The sequence below is a fragment of the Bombina bombina genome, chromosome 6 (assembly GCF_027579735.1).
Source record: "Bombina bombina isolate aBomBom1 chromosome 6, aBomBom1.pri, whole genome shotgun sequence".
NCBI classification, from domain to species: domain Eukaryota; kingdom Metazoa; phylum Chordata; class Amphibia; order Anura; family Bombinatoridae; genus Bombina; species Bombina bombina.
In genome coordinates this window covers 993,678,963-993,694,120 of record NC_069504.1, presented here as the reverse complement: position 1 = coordinate 993,694,120, position 15,158 = coordinate 993,678,963, and the positions used below count along the sequence as shown (strand labels likewise).

The 15,158-nt window shown below is 36.6% G+C and overlaps 1 protein-coding gene across 1 annotated transcript in view; it reads left to right on the top strand.

Annotated features, from left to right (window-relative positions):
• Window positions 1-14,938, top strand: part of ATOX1 (antioxidant 1 copper chaperone) — a 63,625-nt gene extending 48,687 nt beyond the window's left edge. Inside the window, exon 4 of the mRNA XM_053718690.1 lies at window positions 14,560-14,938. The gene's annotated coding sequence lies outside the window, so the exon portion shown is untranslated. The remainder of the gene's footprint in view (window positions 1-14,559) is intronic.
• Window positions 14,939-15,158: the final 220 nt, after the last annotated feature.

Sequence of the window (15,158 nt, the reverse complement as noted above, 5' to 3'; positions counted from 1 at the left end):
GACGTTCAGTCTAATAAATGTTTAAATGATGTTTTTAAACCTCCTGTGGTTTCCCCAGGGGTTTTTCCCATTCCTGAGGCTATTTCTGATATGATTTCTAGGGAATGGAATAAGCCAGGTACTTCTTTTATTCCTTCTTCAAGGTTTAAAAAATTGTATCCTTTACCAGCAAAATCTATAGAGTTTTGGGAAAAAATCCCCAAAGTTGATGGGGCTATTTTACTCTTGCTAAACGTACCACTATTCCTATTGAAGATAGCACTTCCTTTAAGGATCCTTTAGATAGGAAGCTTGAATCTTATCTAAGGAAGGCCTATTTATATTCAGGTCATCTTCTCAGACCTGCTATTTCTTTGGCTGATGTTGCGGCTGCATCAACTTTCTGGTTGGAAAATTTAGCGCAGCATGAATTGGATTCTGACATATATAGCGTTGTTCGCTTACTGCAACTTGCTAATCATTTTATTTGTGATGCCATTTTTGATATTATCAAAATTGATGTTAGATCCATGTCTTTAGCTGTTTTAGCTAGAAGAGCTTTGTGGCTTAAATCTTGGAATGCTGATATGACATCTAAATCTAGATTACTATCTCTTTCTTTCCAAGGTAATAATTTATTTGGTTCTCAGTTGGATTCTATTATTTCAACTATCACTGGGGGGAAAAGGAGTTTTTTTTGCTTTAGGATAAAAAAACCTAAGGGTAAATCTAAGGCTTCTAACCGTTTTCGTTCCTTTCGTCAGAATAAAGAACAAAAACTCAATCTTTCCCCCAAGGAATCTGCTTCCAATTGGAAGCCTTCCTCAAATTGGAATAAATCCAAGCCATTTAGGAAAACAAAGTCAGCCCCTAAATCCGCATGAAGGTGCGGCCCTCATGCCAGCTCAGCTGGTAGGGGTCAGATTAAGGTTTTTTTAAGGGTTTTTGGATAAGATCTGTCCAAAATCATTGGATTCAGAGCATTGTCTCTCAAGGGTATCGAATAGGATTCAAAGTAAGATCTCCTGTGAGAATATTTTTCCTCTAACGCATCCCTGTAAATCCAGTAAAAGCTCAGGCTTTTCTGAAGTGTTTCAGATCTGGAGTCTTCAGGGGTAATCATGCCAGTTCCTCCTCAGGAACAAGGTTTGGGGTTTTATTCAAACCTATTCATTGTACCAAAGAGAGAAAATGTATTCAGACCAGTTCTGGATCTAAAAATTTTGAATCGTTATGTAAGAGTACCAACTTTCAAGATGGTGACTATAAGGACTATTCTGCTTTTTGATCAGCGAGGACATATGTCTACAATAGACTTGCATGATGCATACCTTCATATTCCGATTCATCCAGAACACTTTCAGTTTCTGAGATTCTCTTTTTTAGATGAGCATTACCAATTTGTTGCTCTTCCATTAGGCCTAGCAACAGCTCCAAGAATCTTTTCAAAGGTTCTGGGTGCCCTACTATCTGTAATCAGAGAACTGGGTATTGCGGTGTTTCCTTATTTGGACGATATCTTGGTACTAGCTCAGTCTTTACATATTGCAGAATCTCACACAAATCAACTAGTGTTGTTTCTTCGGAAACATGGTTGGAGGATCAATTTACCAAAAAGTTTCTTGATTCCTCAGACAAGGGTCACCTTTTTAGGCTTCCAAATAGATTCATTGTCCATGACTCTGTCTCTAACAGACAAAAGACGTTTTAAAATTGGTCGCAGCATGCCAGCTCCTTCAGTCTCAGTCATTCCCTTCAGTGGCTATGTGCATGGAAGTTTTAGGTCTCATGACTGCAGCATCGGACGCGATCCCCTTTGCTCGTTTTCACATGAGACCTCTACAGCTTTGTATGCTGAATCAATGGTGCAGGGATTATACAAAGATATCACAATTAATATCCTTGAATCCCAATGTACGTCACTCTCTGACATGGTGGATAGATCACCATTGTTTGGTTCAAGGGGCTTCTTTTGTTTGCCCAACATGGACTGTGATCACACCAGATGCGAGTCTTTCAGGTTGGGGAGCTGTTTGGGGATCTCTGACAGCACAAGGGGTTTGGAAATCTCAAGAGGCGAGATTACCAATAAATATTTTAGAACTCCGTGCAATTCTCTGGGCTCTTCAGTTCTGGCCTCTGCTAACGAGAGAACCATTCATTTGTTTTCAGACAGACAATATCACAACTGTGGCTTATGTCAATCATCAGGGTGGGACCCACAGTCCCCAAGCTATGAAAGAAGTATCTTGGATACTTGCCTGGGCGGAATCCAGCTCCTGTCTAATCTCTGCGGTGCATATCCCAGGCATAGACAATTGGGAGGCGGATTATCTCAGCCGCCAGACTTTACATCCAGGGGAGTGGTCTCTCCATCCAGATGTGTTTTCTCAGATTGTTCAGATGTGGGGGCTTCCAGAGATAGATCTCATGGCCTCTCATCTAAACAAGAAACTTCCCAGATACCTGTCCAGGTCCAGGGATGTTTAGGCATAAGCAATGGATGCGCTGACACTTCCTTGGTGTTATGAACCTGCTTACATCTTCCCGCCTCTAGTTCTCCTTCCAAGAGTGATCTCCAAAATCATCATGGAACAGTCTTTTGTGTTGCTGGTGGCTCCAGAATGGCCACACAGGTTTTGGTATGCGGATCTGGTTCGGATGTCCAGTTGCCCGCCTTGGCCACTTCCGTTACGGCCTGACCTACTATCTCAAGGTCCGTTTTTCCATCAGGATCTCAAATCATTACATTTGAAGGTATGGAAATTGAACGCTTAGTACTAAGTCATAGAGGTTCTCTGACTCAGTGATTAATACTATGTTACAAGCTCGTAAATCTGTATCTAGGAAGATTTATTATAGAGTTTGGAAGACTTGCATTCCATGGTGTTCTTCTCATAAATTCTCCTGGCATTCTTTTAGAATTCCTAGAATTTTACAGTTCCTACAGGATGGTTTGGATAAGGGTTTGTCTGCAAGTTCCTTGAAAGGACAAATCTCCGCTCTTTCTGTTTTATTTCACAGAAAGATTGCTATACTTCCTGATATTCACTGTTTTGTACAGGCTTTAGTTCGTATTAAGCCTGTCATTAAATCAATTTCTCCTCCTTGGAGTCTTAATTTGGTTCTGAAGGCTTTACAGGCTCCTCCATTTGAGCCTATGCATTCTTTGGACATTAAACTACTTTCTTGGAAAGTGTTGTTCCTTTTGGATATCTTTTCTGCTAGAAGAGTTTCTGAGCTATCTGCTCTTTCTTGTGAGTCTCCTTTTATGATTTTTCATCAGGATAAGGCAGTTTTGCGGACTTCTTTTCAATTTTTACCTAAGGTTGTGAATTCTAACAACATTAGTTGAGAAATTGTTGTCCCTTCCTTGTGTCCTAATCCTAAGAATTCTTTGGAGAGATCCTTACATTCTTTGGATGTAGTAAGAGCTTTGAAATATTATGTGGAAGCTACTAAAGATTTCAGGAAGACTTCTAGTCTGTTTTATTTTCTGGTCCTAGGAAAGGTCAGAAGGCTTCTGCTATTTCCTTGGCTTCTTGGTTGAAACTTTTGATTCATCAAGCTTATTTGGAGTCGGGTCAGGCCCCGCCTCAGAGAATTACTGCTCATTCTACTAGATCAGTCTCCACTTCGTGGGCTTTTAAGAATGAAGCTTCAGTTCATCAGATTTGTAAAGCGGCGACTTGGTCCTCTTTGCATACATTTACTAAATTCTACCGTTTTGATGTATTTGCTTCTTCGGAAGCAGTTTTTGGTAGAAAAGTTCTTCAGGCAGCTGTTTCAGTTTGATTCTTCTGCTTTTTGATTTAAGTTTTTTTTTCTTTCAAAAATGAAAATAAACTTTATTTTTTTTGGGTTGTGGATTAATTATTTCAGCGGAATATGGCTGTTTTTATTTTTATTCCCTCCCTCTCTAGTGACTCTTGAGTGGAAGACTCCACATCTTGGGGATTGATATCCCATATGTCACTAGCTCATGGACTCTTGCCAATTACATGAAAGAAAACATAATTTATGTAAGAACTTACCTGATAAATTCATTTCTTTCATATTAGCAAGAGTCCATGAGGCCCACCCTTTTTATGGTGGTTATGATTTTTTTGTATAAAGCACAATTATTTCCAAATTTCCTTTGTTCATGCTTTCTACTCCTTTCTTTATCACCCCACTGCTTGGCTATTCATTAAACTGAATTGTGGGTGTGGTGAGGGGTGTATTTATAGGCATTTTGAGGTTTGGGAAACTTTGCCCCTCCTGGTAGGATTATATATCCCATACGTCACTAGCTCATGGACTCTTGCCAATATGAAAGAAATGAATTTATCAGGTAAGTTCTTACATAAATTATGTTTTTAGTTGACAAAATTAACACTGTTTGGGGTGTTACATATGTATCCCAAGATGCTGGGGCCGTAAATTGTAAACAAGTCTGTCAGTGTTTTGGAAATCAGAGCTGTTCTTCCTGCTCTAATGATGAAATTAGTTTGTAAACATCAATCTATTTACTGCCACCCAGAAAATATAACTTGTAGCATACACCAATAATTGGAAACAGCAGGTGTAATATATAGGGCCAGATTACAAATAGAGCAGGTGTTTGCACTCAACAGGTTTACAGCTGGTATTAAAGGGACATGAAAGCCAATCTTTTTCTTTCGTGATTTAGAAAGAGCATGTCATTTTAAACAACTTTCTAATTTACTTATGTTATATAATTTGCTTCATTCTCTTGATATCACTTGCTGAAAGGCATATCTAGGTATGCTCAGTAGCTGCTGATTGGTTGCTGCACCTAGAGGCTTTGTGTGATTGGCTCACACATGTGCATTGCTATTTCTTCAACAAAGGATTTATTATTATTCTTTATTTATAAAGCGCCAACAGATTCCGCAGCGCTGTCCATGGGTACAAAGATAAAAGTACAGTACAATACAATATAGAAGACACCAAAGTTTAACAAAACAAATACAGGGGGAATTGAGGGCCCTGTTCCCGTGAGAACTTACAATCTAGATGGTAGGAGGGTGAGAAACAGGAGGTTGGGACTGCAAAGGTGAGAATGATGTTAGTGTGGAGTTAGATGGGGCAGCAGTTAGAATAATTTTTTTACTGATTTAGAGATAGGCTTCCATGAACAGAAAGGTCTTTAGGGAGCATTTAAAGGAGGAAAGGTTAGTGGAAAGTCTAACCGCTCTGGGAAGTGCATTCCAGATGGTTGGTGCTGCACGAGAGAAGTCCTGTAGCCTGGCATGGGAGGAGGTGATGTTAGAAGATGCAAGGAGCAAGTCATTGTTGGATCTTAGGGGGCGGGCTGGAGTATATTTCTTGATGAGTGAGGACAGGTAGGGGGGGGGGCTATGTTGGTAAGGGCTTTGTAGGTCAGGATGAGAATTTTGAATTTAATTCTGCTGTGGATGGGTAGCCAGTGAAGGGACTTGCAGAGAGGTGCAGCAGATACAGAGCGTCGGGAGAGGTGGATTAGCCTAGCAGAGGCATTTAGGATGGATTGAAGAGGGGATAGGCGGCAGAGAGGGAGGCCAGTTAGTAGGTTATTACAGTAGTCAAGTCGGGAGATTACCAGGGAGTGGATTAGCTGTTTAGTAGTTTCAGCACTCAGAAATGGACGGATTTTGGAGATATTGCGTAGATGGTTGCGACAGGAGGAAGAGAGCAATTGGATGTGGGGAATGAAGGACAGATTGGAGTCAAGTGTAACTCCTAGGACACGGACTTGGGGTGATGGGGAGATAGTGGTATCACCAACAGTGATTGAAAAGTTAGGAACCGGGGTAGAATTAGAGGGGGGGATTAGAAGGAGCTCAGTCTTGGACATATTGATTTTTAGGTGGTGAGAGGCCATCCAAGAAGAAATGCCAGATAAGCAGACACCGATGTGAGCAAGGACAGAAGGAGAGAGTGAAGGGGCGGATAGGTAGATCTGGGTATCATCAGCATAGAGGTGGTAGTTGAAGCCCTAGCTACTGATAAGTTTTCCCAGTGAGGATGTATAAATAGAGAAGAGTAGGGGACCCAGAACAGAGCCTTAAGGTACTACAACAGACAGAGGCAATGGAGAGGAGTCGCCACCAGCAAAGGAGACAGAAAAGGACCTATTAGAGAGATAAGAGTGGATCCAGGAAAGGGCAGTGTCAGAGAGCCCAAAGGAGCTGAGAGTCCGTAGGAGAAGGGGATGGTCAACTGTGTCAAAGGCAGCAGACAAATCAAGTAAGATAAGTATTGAGTAGTGGCCATTTTTTTTTTTAGCAGAAAGAAGATCATTAGTAACTTTGGTGAGGGCAGTCTCAGTTGAGTGTTGGGAACTAAAGAATTGAGCAAATTAGATAATAGAAGTAAATTGGAAAGTTGTTTAAAATTGCATGCCCTATCTGAATCATGAAAGTTTAATTTTGACTAGACTGTCCCTTTAAGAGTTGAAAGTTAATGTGATTGCTTGAGCACAATCGTGATTTAACCTGGAATGATTAGCGCAACTAATTCTGGTTAACTGTTTAGTGAAACAAAGAAGATGCACAAAACACATCATCAATACATAACAAACTACAGTTACACATATAATAACACTATCTAATAACAAATATTCACACAAAAAATATTGCACACAAGTTATAAGGGCTCAAAGATATGAGGTATCTGGTGTTAGAAAGAAAAAAAAAGGTAGGCAAATTCTTTAACTTTGAGATACATACATACTTCTAAAAGTGTGTGTATAAATAATTTGAGAGAGATGAGTAAAGTAGATGACATGTAAGATCATATTTATGCAATATTCATATTTAATAAAGGTTTTAACTATATTTAGTGTAAATATTTCACATTCCAATGTTGTGCACATAGCAGAATATGTTCTGAGTATATATAATCTGTATATATCTATACATATAGATATGTATGTATAGATATATATTGTACCAAAAACAATATATATATATATATATATATATATATATATATATATATATATATATACACACAGGTGGCCCTCGTTTTACAACGGTTCAATTTACACCGTTTCAGAATAACAACCTTTTTTTCCAGTCATGTGATTGCTATTGAAAAGCATTGAGAAGCAGTGCAATTATTAAAATATCCAGTAGGTGGAGCTGTCCGCTTGTGCTGCCGCCAAGCAAGCTGAAATTAATCAGTTTAACCAGACCTGAGCTATTGAGCAGATTTCAAAGGAACAAGATCTTCCTGTCTATAAATCAGGATAGAAAGACACTTAGTCACAAATGTATAAAAAACAGAAGGCAAATTAATAACTTTACTTCACAATATTTAAAATACAATTTATATAACAAAGGAAATATAATGTGTAAAAAGGGACGTCTCCCTTAATAAAAATAAATAAACTGGATTACCACCTTTAAAAAGATAAAAAATATACTAAAGCTTGAAAAATATATATTCATATATTCAATGAGCGTCAGTGATCCAGCAAAATTGGCTACACTTTTAGTGAGTAGCTACACTTATGTAACAATGTTCCTTATATAGGTTGATCAAGGAAAAAATGTGTTGCTGTCCATCAGATAGTTACAACATAGAGAAGTTGTATTCTTATTTCTTGTATGACCCCCTGTGATGTTGTTCAAACAGTCATAATACACACCTTAGAGTCAAATTTGATTGTACTCACACTTATATATACACACAATAGTTCAAAGTGATTATTACGATCTTTTTGGACTCTGTTTGTAGAAAAATGCAAGTGAAGTCTGTGTTGTGTGATTATTTTATTAGGTTTATAATGCTGTTTAGCAAATGTTTTTGTTCTTTTAACATAGTTTAATTATATATTTTGTGTTGTGTGGTTATTTTATTAGGTTTATAATGCTGTTTAGCATTTAAAGTCTTCATTTCAAAGCTTTAAAAATAATGTATTAGGTGTTACTTATGACAATTTTGAGAGGGGCCTGGAACCTAACTCCCTTGCTTCCCATAGACTTACATAATAAGCTGGGTTTCAATTTACAACGGTTTCGATTTACAACCATTCCTTCTGGAACCTAACCCCGGCGTAAACTGAGGGCTAGCTGTATGTGTGTGTATGTATATGTATATGTATATATATATATATATATATATATATATATATATATATATATATATATATATATATATATATATATATATATATATATATATATATATATATATATATATATATATATATATATATATATATATATATATATATAGAGAGAGAGAGAATATGCAGTTAGGTTTTTTCTACTTTTTTTTCTCCATTAACATAGTATACTTCTATATCGCAAGCAATATTGTAAGTTCGGGTTTTTGTGCTCGTCAGGTTAGCGCATGAGCAAAAATGATTTACTGAAAACCCCTAATACGAGCGCAACCCGAAGAGCGCATAAAACCTACTTCTAGCTCAGTTAATGCTCGAACTGGAGCGTTAATTAGTGCTCCACTTGTAATGTGGCTCATAATGTGGGAAAATGGGGCTTTGTTTCCTGCACTAAAGGAGAAGTCTTAGGGGGGTATATCGTTCATGCCACTTCCATAAGTCATCTCTGTCATGAAGACAGTATCCTAGGACAGCATTCCATTTACAACCTCTCTACTATCCACTTTCTGGGAGCATAGAATAAAGAAGCAGGCTACAAGTCATCAGGCTTTTCATCCAACCTAAAGGCTTCAGTGACTTTTTCAACCATTGGGTAAAGTTGAAAACAGATTTTTTGGCTTTCGAAAGAAATTACATAGTGACCAAGTATTCTGCCAGAAGCTAGGACCTTCAGTAGTCTTTGTTAAAGCAGTGCTTTTTCAGTGTAAAAAGATTTCTTGACGGAGGGTACATTGTGCTTCACTTGAATTACTTTTCTTTTTTTCAGTGCTGTTGAAAAGGTGCTTGGAAAGATTTTGTTCTATGAATATAATACCCTTAAAAAAAAAAAAAAGTCCTAAATTCATTTTAAAATTACATGTAGCGGTAGTCACTCTTTGTGAATATAATCGACAGATTTTTACACTGCTGACTGCTGATTGTATTTGTTTGTTCATTGTCATGTGATAACTTCTGCACCACGAAGAATTTGGTATGTGTATATATGTGTGTGTGTAACCAATCTGCAGCCCGGCCCCTCCAATAGTCACCTGCCTGGGTGCAATAATGCAATGCAATATTCAAAGGAAAGATTGCACTCACAGGACTTTTTAACAAATACTTAATATACTTTAATGGAACGTTTTCGGGGATATTATCCCCTTCATAATATCCCCGAAAATGTTCCATTAAAGTATATTAAGTATTTGTTAAAAAGTCCTGTGAAAATATATATATATATATATATATATATATATATATATATATATATATAATGTGTGAGAAGAATGGTATTTTGGGCGCACTGTTCACATGGAAGATTCTATATGACAGAGGACAAATAGTGAAACAGAACAGAATATATGGGTTAATTGTACAAACTAAATATTTCAAACCCAAATCTTTTGTGGATTATAATATTCGTATGCTCTATGAAAAATATATATAAGAATATGTAAAAACGTCCCTGTTTAACCCGGTCAAATCTCTCCTTTTTAAAAAAAAAAAAAAAAAAAGTCCATAAAATGAATGGATTAGTCCATACAACAAATAATCCAATTGAAAATCAAATCTGTAAGCAGGTCACCATATGTAGAATGCAGGCTTTGTTCATAAAAAATCCATACATTAATTAAAGTGCCCACTTACTAGAAGTTACCCCAATCGGATGAGGTAAGTATTGTGTCCCTTTAAGAAAGCTGGTCTCCTTTTAAGAAAGCTGGTCTCCTTTTAAGAAAGCTGGTCTCCTTTTAAGAAAGCTGGTCTCCTTTAAGAAAGCAGTTCAGGTATTTACTTCAATTTCACCCCGGTATGGTAGAAAGACACTTCCTTCCTCCCCAGTCTGTTCTGCTTACTCCTCTCCACAGTCCCAAGTGGCAGTTATATAAGCGAAGAGCAAGAACAAACAAATAATGCAACACTGTATGCAAGCAAGTGCAATATTTTATTAAACACTTAAAATAAATGCTCACATTTATAAATCTCCTCCTTTTGAGAGACTTTGCACTTTGATTCACCACCGCACAGCAAACAATTGACATACGAGTGTTAATCGGGATATGGTTAATTTGCTAAGCTTTGGCACTAGATGTTGTAACTGATACCTCATACTGGATTGAGGTTTTTAAATGCACACACACGCATACACACACACACACGCATACACACACACGCATACACACACACGCATACACACACACGCATACACACACACACACGCATACACACACACACACGCATACACACACACACACGCATACACACACACACACACGCATACACACACACACACACGCATACACACACACATGCATGCATACACACACACATGCATGCATACATATACATACATGCATACATATACATACATGCATACATATACATGCGCACACGCACACACATACATGCATACACGCACATGCATACACACACACATGCATACACATATATATATATTTATTTGGTGAATAAATGATACTATTCTGTTCTATCTTTTGATTCTTACATTCTCACAGTGGTAGCTTGGCATATCCACTTGGCTTAAAAGGGACACTAAACCCAAAATGTTTCTTTCATGATTCAGATAGAAAATGTAATTTTAAACATTCTAATTTGCTTCATTCTTTAGCTATCCTTTGTCGAAGAAATAGCAATGCACAAGGGTGAGACAATCGCACAAAGCATCTATGTGCAGCTACTGAGCCTATTTAGATATGTTTTCAGCAAAGAATATCAAGAGAACGAAGCAAAATAGATAATAGAAGTAAATTAGAAAGTTGTTTAAAAAAGCGTGCTCTTTCTAAATCATGAAAGGAAAAAATGTGGGTTTCATGCCCCTTTTAATGCAATTATAAAATACTGTTGTGTAGGTTTTGGTAAGACTAAGTATTAAAAAAAGGAGGGAAATGTCAGAGAGAGAGAGAAGCTGGACTGTAACAAAATCATAATTTATATTATATTGCAGTTTTTATATTTTGTCAGTAGATGGCGATCATGTATAGTGCACTGTAATGTATCTTGTTAAATAGGTTAACCTAGGAATAAAGGTTAGTGTCATTAGGGAACTCTTTATAGAACCTTAGACATATATCTCTGTGTTATTATTAGGCGTTTATTCAGATTTGGCTTTCTTTCTCCTATTAGTGGAATAACTATGTAGAGAAACATATTTATTTGTGAGGGAAGATACTGGGAAATTGAAGTCTGGCTTCTCTTTCAGCACAGGATTAATTTTATTTACCACTTTAGTTAGTCTCATGATAAAACTGATTTTGGCACCAACATGTAGAATTTTACCTTGAATAAAAGTAGCTGATAGGGTTTCATACCTCCCTACATTATATAGGTAAAGAGATGCTTTCACAACTTTTATTTGGAAAAAAATAAAATAAAATATATATATATTTATTTTTAAAAAAGGAAGGCACTCACTGGGTTTAACCAAGGGTATATTTAATCCTTTACCATGACGTATTACCCCCATTTTCAAACTGACAACAATTACGCCGCCTGATTACGTGTGTTCCGTGCCGTGTGCTTGCTGTTGTGCACTTGGTATTAGAGGAGAGTGGGTATTTAATAGGCTTTGGTTTATGTTGGGTGATTGTTGTCAGTTTGAAAATGGGGGTAATACCCCGAAACGTCACGGTGAAGGATTAAATATACCCTTGGTTAAACCCGGTTTTATATTGGCCCTTAATGATTGGCATATAATAATTTATAACTCAGACTAAAGTTGCTATGATTTATTTAAAATGATCGTAACATCCCATGCGTGGGCCTTTAAGATGCACACTTTAAAGGGAAGTGAGGCTTTACTGCAATACTGGCTACTGGATGCTTTTATGCATGCCATGTGACAATAGGGTATTTTTGCACTCCTCCTCGTGTGCTTTTTACATGTGACGCCACCAGTCCTGTTTCAAGATTTTAAAAAAATAAATAAAAAAAATATCATTATTGCAATTATTTTTAAAAACACTGTAGTAGATCACCAAAACAGACATCCCAGTGTTTTTCTTTTCTTTTTTTTTGGGGGGGGGGGTTAAACACATAGCTATATGTAAACAATAGCGCAATAAGTAAAAATGCTTTAACACATTAGAGCATTTTCATTATGCCCTGTTATGTCAGCTAAAGTTGTGTATTTTGGGAAGAGCGACAAACATGAGCGCCATATACAGCTATGTTCCTTACAAAAGGGTTGTTGTTAATCCGTACTGGCTGCATTGCATGTGAGATTATTGTTTTATGCGCATTAACATACCAAGACCTAGTAAAACAAACCACAAATCATGCTGTTGCAGCCACGTTTGCAGAACAAGTGGACATTTTTAATTTATGAAACTATGTTTTGTGCTATACTCCCTGGAATCGGTTGATTGTTGAATTTCTAACGTGTTCCAGTATTCCAAACCGGGCTCATCTGTGTCTTCACCCTCAGTGCTTTTGTTTGTGTTAATACATCAAAAAATCTACTACTAAAGCTAAAAAAAAAAAAAAAGTTTTGGGGGTGGGGATATATTTAAAAGTATAATTTTAGTACTTAAAAAAAAAAAAAAGCCTCATGTGGTGCTACCAGCCCTGTTTTAAGACTTTATATTAATGTTGTTGTCGTTGTTGTTGTTTGTTTATAAAAATAAAAAAAAAGTCGGGCTCTGTACGCTCCCTTCTGACACAAAGCATTTTATTTTTTAGTTATTATGTTCCTTTGTTCCGAAATATTAAGCAGCTTCAGGACAATTCTTCTGTAGCTCCTAAATTTTTTTTAAAAAAGTGATGATGTAACCAGATCATAAGGTACAACTTATGATCATAAGGTACAATTCTGCAAAAAAAAAAAAAAAAAAGTCATGCATATTTCTTTAATTAGAATATGTAAAATGCATTGGTGATTGGAAATATAGATTGTGTGCACAGGGACATTTGCTTGGTTTTCTCTGGAAATGATTTCTTGCTCGAGATGAGTCTCCGTCATATGCTGCACTGTGTCACTATATTTTAATTGTAAGTGGAACAGGTTCTGATCTTAGCATTTGGCTATACACCTGTGCAATATGTCCATATAGATATCCTGTGTTTAGCGTATGTTACACAGCAGTTGTGTATTCCTGCTGTAGGCTAAATGAGACCACTAAAAAATCCACCCCATAATTCTAGACCACTTTGGTTACTATAAAAATATTTGTCTTTTAGTAGCAGACTTGCAACCACCAAACTCTAAAATTAACCCAGTACAAAGTAAGCACCATTCATTTAACATCTGAATATGAACATACAAAAGCAACGTGCCAAAGTAGCAAACCGCCTCAAATATACATTTCTATGACAAGTGTGTTCACTCTGTACATGCACAAACAAATATACGGGCTACATAAGTACTTAAGTGGGACTATTGCAGATATAAAAGGGACTTACTGCAAAATGTATCTACATATTAAATTCATGAAGATAACAGCACTACTATAAACATTTGTTTACTTTTCATGTGTTTGGTATAAAATAACTCCTGAAAACGGTTTGTTCCAGTCCACCAGAGAGACTAGAGTGGTTCTATTGTAGTTAAATGAACATAAAAGTGGAAAACCAAAATGCTCAGATGTATTAAAGCTTTTTATTGTACTGTTGGTGGTATATAGTTATGTATTTAACCCCTGCAAAGCAGTTAAACACATAGTTGCAGCCAACTGCAGAGTAACAATGCACTACTGGGGAACCAAAGACAAGAGGCATAGTTGTGTTGCCACCAATCACCAGCTAGCTCCCAATAAGGAATTGCTGCTGAACCTATCTAGTGATGTAAATATTAAATGTAAAGAGAAAAGTGTCTTGCAATTGCTTGCTCTATCTTATCCATGAAAGTTTAATTTGACCTTCATGTCCAATTTACTTTAGAGTGCAACCTTAAAGTGACAGGAAACCCACTTTTTTTTTTTTTTTTTAATTTAGTGATTCAGAAAGAGAAAACAAATTTCAAATGTACTTCTATTATCTAATTTGCTTCATTCTTTTGGTATCCAATGTTGAAGAAACAGCAATGCACTACTGGAAACTAGCTGAACACATCAGGTGAGCAAATAGCATGAGACATATACGTGCAAACAACATTCAGCAGCTCCTGAGCCTACCTATGCATTCTTTTTTTTTTTTTAATAAAGAATACCAAGAGAACAAAACATATTATAGATAATAGCAATAAATTCTTAAGTTGTTTAAAATCACTTTCTCTATCTGAATCATGAAAGAAAAAAATTGGGTTTCATGTCCCTTTAAATGTCTACAACAAAGAAGCCCAGGGATATGAATTACCCAGTGTTCATGAACTGCTCTTGGTTTACAAAACCTTGTAAATTGTTTTAAAACATTTTATTTTGATACAGATATTTAGCAATGCAGTACTTAATTGCTAATATGTGCTATACATATATATGCACTCACAGAACATATGTTCCATGAACGTAATATGCTGTCTTTTTTTTTTTTTTTTACAGATTACTGACAACTCTGTACAGAAGATGATACAGGATTCATATGAAGACGCTTTCTCTAAGCTGTAGTGGAAATACTGCAGGGACTGTATAATAGGCAATTGTTTACCGCCCATTCTCTTTGGTGTATAGTTCCATTACTTTTCATCCCGCTAAACGATTAATGTATTCTTACTTTGCTGTCTGTCTCTGGGAAGGGAATAAAAGACTATCTATTGTAAATGACCCAGTGTGACTTTGTAAATTCTAAAATTGCCTAAGTGCCTTGTTTATAATTTTTGAGACCAGCAATTTTCTCCTTGAAATGAGGAAGATTTACAATAACGCATTGTGTACTTCTCTGTTGCATCTAACGTTAATAAAGACTAAGGGTCTAATGTAATGTAGGAGTCTCTGTTTCAAATAAAGAACACTACATAGCAACATAAACATTCCTCAAGATAAAATTTGTGTTTCTAAAAAATTTTTTTAAGAGCCTCGTTGTACCGACGAGATTTCTTAGAATATCTCGGCTAAGTGGCGAGGTTTTGAAAATCATTTGACCGCTGAGTGGGAAATGTAAGCAATGCTGTCATAGCTTTAGTATTTTTAAAAAAGCCTGC